Source organism: Acanthisitta chloris, unplaced genomic scaffold (genome assembly GCF_000695815.1).
Source record: "Acanthisitta chloris isolate BGI_N310 unplaced genomic scaffold, ASM69581v1 scaffold24189, whole genome shotgun sequence".
Classification (NCBI taxonomy): Eukaryota; Metazoa; Chordata; class Aves; order Passeriformes; family Acanthisittidae; genus Acanthisitta; species Acanthisitta chloris.
The window spans coordinates 10,221-19,695 of NW_008691177.1; positions in this window are offsets into that span (position 1 = coordinate 10,221).

Below are 9,475 nucleotides of genomic sequence, written 5' to 3' on the forward strand. Positions count from 1 at the left end.
AAACATCATTTGGATTTTTCTTGCAGGAGACACTGTGCTCTGGTTCTTCAAACCCCAAAGTACGAATAAAACTGAAATTATTGAGCCAAATAGCTCAGGGAGTTTCAAATAAGGATTAGACAATTATAGGAATAAGAATAGGTAGGATAAAAAGATAAGGGCTATCGAGTTGCCTGAATCTGCTTATAAATTCATCACCAGGATACAAGGAAGGTAGAAATCCCATAAGCATTGCCATCAGGGAGAATATCTCTGCATGAGCAGTGCTCTTTCTTGCAGCAGTGACTTTGGGTGTATCTCTGGGTTGCTAAGTAGAGGTGTTTTTAAAAGACCTTGTTTTTCAGGAGGTGGTTGTTTTGCTCTTTCTGACACCCACATTCCTTTGTTATGTGAGGAGATGATGCCTTAAATAGTTAAACACCTTGGGATGCCTGTTCCCTATGAAACTAGAAGTATATTGCTAATCATCTGGGACTCATCTGAGCTCAGAATAGATTGTTCTTGCTCGTAGTTTTTAAGTTCTGCTTAATATATATAGCAATTATTGCCTACCCTAGAGGGACAGGGAACTGAGACCCTGTCAGTCTCAGCACTGTACATGTGTATGTAACACTTGTTATGAACTATGAAACTATGAACTATGGGCACTATGAAATCTGAGGAAAGAGTTTCATCCTTAGGGTTATCTTTAGGCCTACCCCAAGTGCCTAACTTAGTGAAGCGTCAGCTGCTCTTCAAAGGGTGTGCAAACCTCTGAGGGCTGCTCATGGTAAAAGCTCATGGTAATCTTAGATCAGCTTCCAGAGGTTCCTCTGTCCTTACACAGGCTCTGGTGGGAACCAGAGCAGACTGGGTATCTGACAGAAGCCAGAGTTCATCGATACACAGGCTTTGTGGCTCTACCTGCCTTCACAGTTCCCCTTTTCTCATGCCTAACTGCCTTATCCTAGCCCTGCTCCACCTCTTAGTTGTGCCAGCCCGGCTCTTTTTTGGGACCATGCTGAAATATGTAAGCGTAGATATTAGGAAGAAGTTTTTTCCTATGAGAGTGTTGAGACACTGGCACAGGTTGCCCAGGGAGGCTGTGGCTGCCCCAACCCTGGCAGTGTTCACAGCCAGGTTGGATAAAGCCTTGAGCAGCCTGGTGTGGTGGGAGGTGTCCCTGCCCAGGGCAGGGGGCTGGGGCTAGATGATCTCTAAGGTCCATTCCAACCTCTTAACATACTATGAAACTATGTCTCAGTGTCTTCTTGAGATGTGACCCAAATATTCCTGGTGTCACACAGTTCTGTTTTCCTCTTCAAAGCCACAGCTTATACTGAACTACATTTGTAGTTTTCTGGGCACTTCCCAGGTATCAGCAGGATGTCCACTGTGGTGAGTCAGATCCTTAAAATGCAAAAATAGACTTCTTCCTAAAATGGGGTTCCTTTCCCAATAAACAGGGGATACATTTTCATTAGATTATGTCGTTATAGGACTCGTGACACACAGATGACAATTTTGATTCTCTCCAGCAGAAAGAAGCAATGCACACACACCCCCAAGTGAGAACAACATTGTTCCCTCTGTGTTTCGTGAAATGTCAGTCACTGAGGGGATAAACCCAGAAGAATGGCTCTGGATAAATCTTTATCTAAATTATCAACAAAGAACTTCTCTCACTCTTTCTCTTATTTCACAGACCATTGCCCAATATTCCCATGCAACCAATAGAAAGGAAAGATTTCCTCCTAGGCAAGGGGAAAAGAAATGAAAAGATTATTTGCTTGGACAGATCATTTGGAGCAGGGATATCAGCTGGGATTGTTTATTCAGCAGAAGAAGCAGGAGCACTGATGACAAAAAATCACTTATAACCCAGGAGACATATCACACTCTGCTTGGCAAAACACTTCCTGTACATATGGGATCCCTGCTTGTAATTTTTTCTGGTTGTGATACCAAAATAAATGTGTTTTCTTTATAACAGCCAATGCTGTTGTTACCACCCAGGGGAACTTCTGCATGGATCAGGGTTGCTGCATGGGTATCTTTGCTCCTGAATTCTCCTGTGATTGAAACTTGAGTAGTCATGTATGATTTGTCTCTGAATAATAGATGCCAAGTATCTAATTGATTAGTGTGTCCTGGAGCAGCAATGCTGCCTTTCACCAGCTGTGAATCCCTATGCCAGGGCCTGCTGGAATTTTCCCATTCCTTTAAAACCTTTCCAGCACTCCTCACCACACCAAGCTGCTCTGACTGCTTAACTTAGCAGTGCATTGACATTTTTCTCCCAAACAAGCTTAAAGGAAAAGGGTAATGTATGGTGCATTGAAATAATTTCCAGCAGCACCTGTAGAGATGATGGCTGAGCCTGCAGGATTTGCACACATGAGCTGAGATCAGTCCCAGGTTACAGAAGGTGCTGTACAATCTTCTGTGATAGCTGCTGGAAATAAAGCCACCTACACCCAGCAGTCCAGATTATGAGGCAGGCACTGGTGTGACCTTACTGCTATCTACATCCCCATCAGTTTGCATATGAGAGGAGAGTTCCATATAATCTGTCTTCGGTTTTATCAGGACATTCACTGTATCTGAGCAGAGATATCATTTTGTTCACTTCAATCATTTCATTCTCCACTGGAGTTCAGTCCCTTCCCAGGTTGTACTAAGGTGCCATTAAGATATCAATTCTGCACACGGCAGATTGTGTTACCTCATGATTTTAGAACGACCTTAGCAAGAAGTCTGTATGTCATTGGTGGGGAGCTGAGGAGCTGCTCTGTGAGCTGAGAAATCAGTCTGTTAACTTCAGTGCAAAGTGTGGTGTTAACAAGAACAACAAAAATCATAATGTGATGAATTGGTAATGATTCTGTAATCCCGGTCTGAATTAGGCTGTCTCCACACAGCCCTGAATCAACATGTTCACCAAATTAGCTGATAACATTTCTTTAACAAGGACTGTTTGCTTTAGTTTCCTATTTATTCAGAGCTAAAGTGGCCTGTGCATGAAGCACTGTCCTGATTGATTTAATCACTGAATGAGTGCCAAGGATGATAGTTGTCCATCCTGCGCCTTGCTGAAGCACTGCTCTGAGTTACAAACCTGATAATAGTTTGTATTTCACCTACTTTGTTGCCAGGTCTTAATTTTGTTAAGTTATTTTGGTTTGACTCGACTTTGTTAAAACGATGAGCAATGGATGGTGTGTACCTGAAGGTGCTATCTCAAAGCCAGGCTGCAGGTTTATGTTAACTTCATTACTGCAGAAGTCAGTCCAAGAGCCAAAACACACTGACCTACAGCATGTAAAACACTCAGAGAATATTTAGTTAATGTATTTGAGATAAACTGTGAGATAAATCTCAACTGAATATTATGGTTAATTTGGGTGAATGCATATGTTTGTGCTTGCAACCACATCTGCTATCTTCTGGAGGGAATCAATCCATCTGTTTATTGTCATAGTTCCTAGGCTCTGTGTATGGATTCTCTTTTATGTTGACTGTCAGGGCCTGGTTTTGTAAGCCAAGTGATTCAGAGAATGAGATCCGCAGAGCCCTGGAATTCCAGGAGCTGTGTTAAGCAGTAGATGTACATTTTGGCCTTTCAAAACTGATTCGGATACCTTGAACATCAAATCTTAATTTGAAAGATAGAGAAAGAGGAGATTTATGAAGAGGATGCTGTTATCTGTAAAAACTACTGGTGGGCACAGCAAATGCTGCCTGTGTGTGACAGGGGAGATGCTGCACTGCCTGCTCCTCCCCTCTCTTTGGCAGCTGCCTCCAGTGTGCTTTGTCTGTTCCTGGATATATATAGATACATTTTTTCCTGTAATAATACCCTATTTCCACTTCTCCCATGTAAATTATAGTGTGTGAGGTAGCACAAGTTCATTAAATTTGTGAATTTTATTGATAGAAAGTTCATTTTAAAGGTAAAGCACTTGGAACACTGAACTGCACCTTGTTAAAAAGCTTAGTTTTGGAAAAGTCCTAGAGAAATCATTCACCATCTTTGTCAGCTGGCAGAGGCTCAACTGGCATTCCACTGCAGATCCCTTTCCGGACTCACAGGACAAGTTTGTAAAGTGGGCATTTCTTATGTGTGAGCCCCAGGAAGAAGCTTTTCTCTGCTGTTGGAGTTCAGCACACCTGGTTGGCTCTGCTTCCTGTTACTGATGTTCTGAATCAATGTTGCCCTGTCCATTATCAAGACATGTCACAATAGGTGTGGTGGTGTCTTTAAGAACAGGCAGTTCAAAGGGCCTGAACACTCCTTGGCAGATCATTGCTCTACTCTGACTTCACCAAGCGCAAATACTAGTGGGGCTCCACCAGTTTTTCCCCCAGACTGCCAGTGGGTTCGTGCAGTGCTGAGTGCTGTGGAGCTGTTAGGGAAGTGCCACATGATCTCAAGTGAGCATGTAAGGAAAAACAATGTCAGCAATGAGGGTCTTGGCAAAAATAACTCCAAGCCCTCCAGCAGATTCCCCATGGAGCTGTCCAGACAGGCTGGTGGGTTAAAGCCCTCTAACAAATCAGGGTCCTGTGTGCACTCTTGCATTTGTTTTTCCTGCCCAGAGCAGTGTCAGTTTGGGATCTGCCTGTGCTGTCTGAGCCACAGCTCCTGTGCTTTCAGAAATCTGATCATCACTCCTTAACAAATGCAGAAGTAAAATAAACTCTCACAAGTTCATATTTTCCTACTCACCGTATGAGTTTATTCTGTTAATCCCCTGCAGAAACCCTTTGCCATTTGGAAAACTTGGGTGGTAGCTCTGAGGTTCCATGAATTCCAGCTGTGACCGTTGCCACTGCATCCCAAATTGAAAATTAAATGGGTTTGGGTTGCAGTACTTGCAAAAATTCTCACAGTGATCAAGTTTATTCTCATTGAACTCAGCAATGTGGTTTGTAAAGAATCATTCAAGGTTTCACAAATTTGTGACAGCTTAAGCCTGTAGTTCTGCAGAGCAGTGAATCTGGTTCTTCACACTTTGTGCCAGATTAAAAGCTCTGATGACACATGGAACAAGGCACTGAACTAGTGCAAACTCTCTCTTTGGGTCAAGTCTGTTACAAAAATGTTGCGTAATCACTCTGACTGAATAGATTTTATGATCAAGTATCATTTATCTTTGCAGAGCTGGAATAGAGCAACCCAAACCTGCATACACACCAGAGTGAACACTCTGACTAGTTCGATACTGACATTGTTAGGAACTGTAGTGATACAACAAGGAGTAATGGGGATAAATTGAAAGAGGAAATTTAGATTAGACATTAGGAAGAAGTGTTTTCCTGTGAGGGTGGTGAGACACTGGCACAGGTTGTCCAGGGAGGTTGTGGCTGCCCCAACCCTGGCAGTGTTCAAAGCCAGGTTGGATGGGGCCTTGAGCAACCTGGTGTGGGGGGGGGGGTCCCTGTCCAGGACTGGGAGTTGGGACTAGATGACCTCTAAAGTCCATTCCAACCCCTTAACATACTATGATGCAAAATGTGATCATATTGTGATGCCTAATTCAATCAAATTTATGATGCCAGATTACCTTGTGCTTCCTCTATCTGATGTTACAGTGGAACCACTGTAATAGTGTCTAAATAAAGGAAATGTTGCTGGTAATTATGATTAAGGGCTATTCAAGGCTAAGTTTCATAAGCAATGCCTGATCTGGGAGGCTCTGGAACACCCATTTTGGGAGGGCTGTAGAAGCACAGAACACCTGCTCCCGTTTGCTCCTCTGTAACTATGAGTCTCTAGTGCATCTGAAATTTAGTTTCCTCTCTTTCAAGTTGCACACTTCAATATCAAAAGCCTCGAATATTAGTGGACTAGTCTAGAAGAGTTAGGCTTTAATCTCTCTGCTTTGATCTCTCTGTCTGTTAAACTAATAATATAATACTGTGGACAAGTAAACAGCTGTAACTGCAGTTACTGCCATTTCCCCCACATATAACTCAGGGTTTGTCTCTTCCCTCTGGCTCCCTGTTCTCATGAAACCTCTCTGCCAGGCATAATTACAGAGTGCTGTGATCTGCTTCTCTATGCCAAGGGCAGAAGATGAGCGTTGAGCAAGGCAGAAAGCAGGGGTCTTCTCACTGGAGAGGAGCCATATAGGTCTTGACTGGACTCATTAAAGTAAGCTGATGAGCAGGTGCACTGGTGATTCATGCTCTGACAGAGGAGAAATCTAGGCATGTAAGCCCTAAGAACATTGGATTCCTTTTATAGCACCTTTGTGTCATAAATACTGGCAGCTGCCTTTATTGGTATTCACAAGGAATTCTGCTCACCTTGCTGGACAGTCTTTGCAGCCTGCTGCATTTCCTGGAGGACTCTGATGTATGTTCTTCCTTCTACCACTTCTGGCTCACCCACCTTCCTTCCCTTTTATCATTGCAATTGCATGTCAAACACAAAAGATATATCTCCAGGTAAAGGATGAATTTGATAGTGAGAGAATGTGAGTGAAATACACAGAGAAATTAAGAAAATATTGTTTAACACAATTAATTGAAAATCATTCCGAAAATCATCCCCAAAGCAGCAAACGGTTTTGTTTTTATCGGCATATTAGTTTTAAAAGACACATAAATAAATGCAGCAGGTGCATTATTGTATCTGTGAGGCAAGGATTCCACTGGAAATAACATGAGTTGGGTTCTAAGTCAGTCTTTCTTTTCATGTTCATTTGTCTCCAAGCCTCTGATATGACAGTATCACAGCAGTGGGAGATGGAAAGATTTTGGAAGAGTTTTCTTAATGATTAGGCCAAGAGCTGATGCAAAGACACTCACATTCCTACAATGGAAATAGGTATGTAGCTTTTACATAAGAGCCAGCTCAAGATCCTTACTGACATGTGATATTAAAATTCAGGAGATGTGGGAAGTGAAAGGCAAAAAAACCACATTCAGACGATGAGCCTGGAAAGCCCTGATGACTTACAGGGCTGTGCTGCCCAGCATGGCCTGTAATCTGGCATGCCAAGGAAACAAGATTTATGTATTGCTTACTGGTCAAAACCCCATTCCTAATCTTGCCCGGTACCCTCTGAATCTGATGATCACATCATACATATGTGATACAGAAGCTGAAACCTGTAGCCTGAAGTTCCTGCCAGTCTGCTGAGAACAGGTGGTCAGGTGGAAGAGGCAAATCCAGTTAATGGTCCCACAGAGAGGTGATTGATAGGTATCACCCAGCATGACCCACCACGTCAGTGAGCTGTAATGAATAGCCAAGCACAGCAAAGCTCCACTCGTTTGTCACCCTATTAGGCATCAGGGCATATAAACATCAGGCAACTCCAAAGAAGTCAAGCTTCATTAGTCTCTGCTGCTGACAGAAGGACTTAGCAGTGGGTTTGTTACACTGAGAGAAGAACTGTTAATGTTTTACACACACACACATGCGCATAGACTTGAATCCTTAATGGCTTGCACAAAGAAGCAAAACAAAAATGGAATTAAAGTAAGATCCCCATTAGAAGGGGGATCAAGTTTGTGGCCCTTGTGGCCATTTCTCATGTGGAGAACCCAGATGAGCTTGGGCAAAGGGGATCCTCTGGAATTAAATATGTGGCGCAGAAAAATCCCAGGTGTGCAGGTTACACTGCATGTTGTCTGCAATGTGTATTCCAAGTGTGGCATTGAATCCCAATTTCTCCAAACCTCACATCACATTTACATCAGTTATGCTTAGACTAAAGGGCCCGCAGAAAATTAGAAATTCATCTGCAATCTATGAAAGTAATACAGGGACATACATCTCTTTTCCTGTCTGCTTTAAGTCAGACATTTTCTGGCATTTCCATGTTACTCACGATCATATGCTACATGAGTGTTCTAGCAAGCAGTTCTATTCCCTTATGGAGATTTAGGATGAAAATACCCTGTGCAGCTGTTCTAGAGCTTAATTAGTTTCTAGAAGTAATTTGACTGGTAAAAAGCGTGTGTTTGTCAGTACTGCACTTCTACTGGAGGCACTTTGTCAGTTCACAGTAGCAGCACCTCTAGGTCAGACCTGGGCTTGTCCACTGCCGGCCTGAATGAGGTCCTGAGTCCAGAACCAGCTTGCTCAGGCTCTGACAGAGTAAACATGAATAAACAGTATAGATGAACTGAATTCTGAACTTCAGCACCCAAAGTGCCTGCCAAACTCACAATCCTAACTCATGGCCACATGATTCTTCCTAAATTTTGCCTGGCAAATTCTAAAAATAAAAAAAATAGCAAACCATACCCTATTTTAATTTATCATAGAATGCTAGGGGCTAGGAGTGGACCTTAGGGATCATCTAGTCTGCCCTGGACAGAGACATCTCCCACCGAACTTCAGCACCCAAAGTGCCTGCCAAACTCACAATCCTAACTCATGGCCACATGATTCTTCCTAAATTTTGCCTGGCAAATTCTAAAAATAAAAAAAATAGCAAACCATACCCTATTTTAATTTATCATAGAATGCTAGGGGCTAGGAGTGGACCTTAGGGATCATCTAGTCTGCCCTGGACAGAGACATCTCCCACCCCACCACACCACCAGTCTAAATTTCCCTTTTTCAATTTATACCCATTACTCCTTGTCCTCCTTGTCACTCCTAACCAAGAGTCCCTCTCTATCTTCCCTGGAGCCCCTTCAGATCCTGGAAAGTTGCTCTGAGGTCCCCATACAACCTTCTCTTCTCCAGGCTGAACAGCTCCAATTTTCTCATCCTGTCTTCATAGGGGAAATGCTCCAGTCCTCTTATCAGCTTTGTGGCCTCCTCTGGACTTGCTCCAACAGTTCCATGTCCTTCTTCTGTTGAGGACACCAGAACTGTGTGGAGTACTCCAGTTGGGGTCTCACATGCATGCAGGAGACATGGCATTCATTCATTTGTAAAAGTAATGGGCTTGGGGCTTTGGACAAGAAGGGGCTGAAATACTCAGCAGTGAAACAGGAGATAGCCACCAGCAGCCCTGAAATGGGATTTGATCCTTGCCATAAACCCATGTCAGTCTCTGGCCTGACAGGCCTCTCTCTCCTGGATCCCATCTGTCTATCCCTGTTTCTGAAACACAGGAGGTGGCAGTTCCATTATACCAGAACTACATAGAAGTCTTTCATCAGTAAAATAGTGACTGTTAAGGCCTTAAAAGAAAAAAGAAATCATTCCAGCAAAATCCATGTGCACGAAAGCATGCAGGCAGGCAGCAGGCCACTCCAGCAGCTCCATGCCTTACTTACTAGGGAAGGAAGAACATTCCCAGTTTCATTCTGCACCTGCACCTAGGACTGCCAGGCTGCATTCCTCTATTTCTGCTGGAGCAGGGTCTGCCTGATCTCTGAGCAGCAGGGAGGAGGTTTGGAAGTCAGGAGTGGGGCGCTGTGCCAGCCATCAGGCAGCACAGGGAAGAAGCAGCCCTTGGGGCAAGTGGAACCCTCCCACAGTGCTCCTGCTCAGCAGAGCTCATTTCATTTAAAAAACAAACAG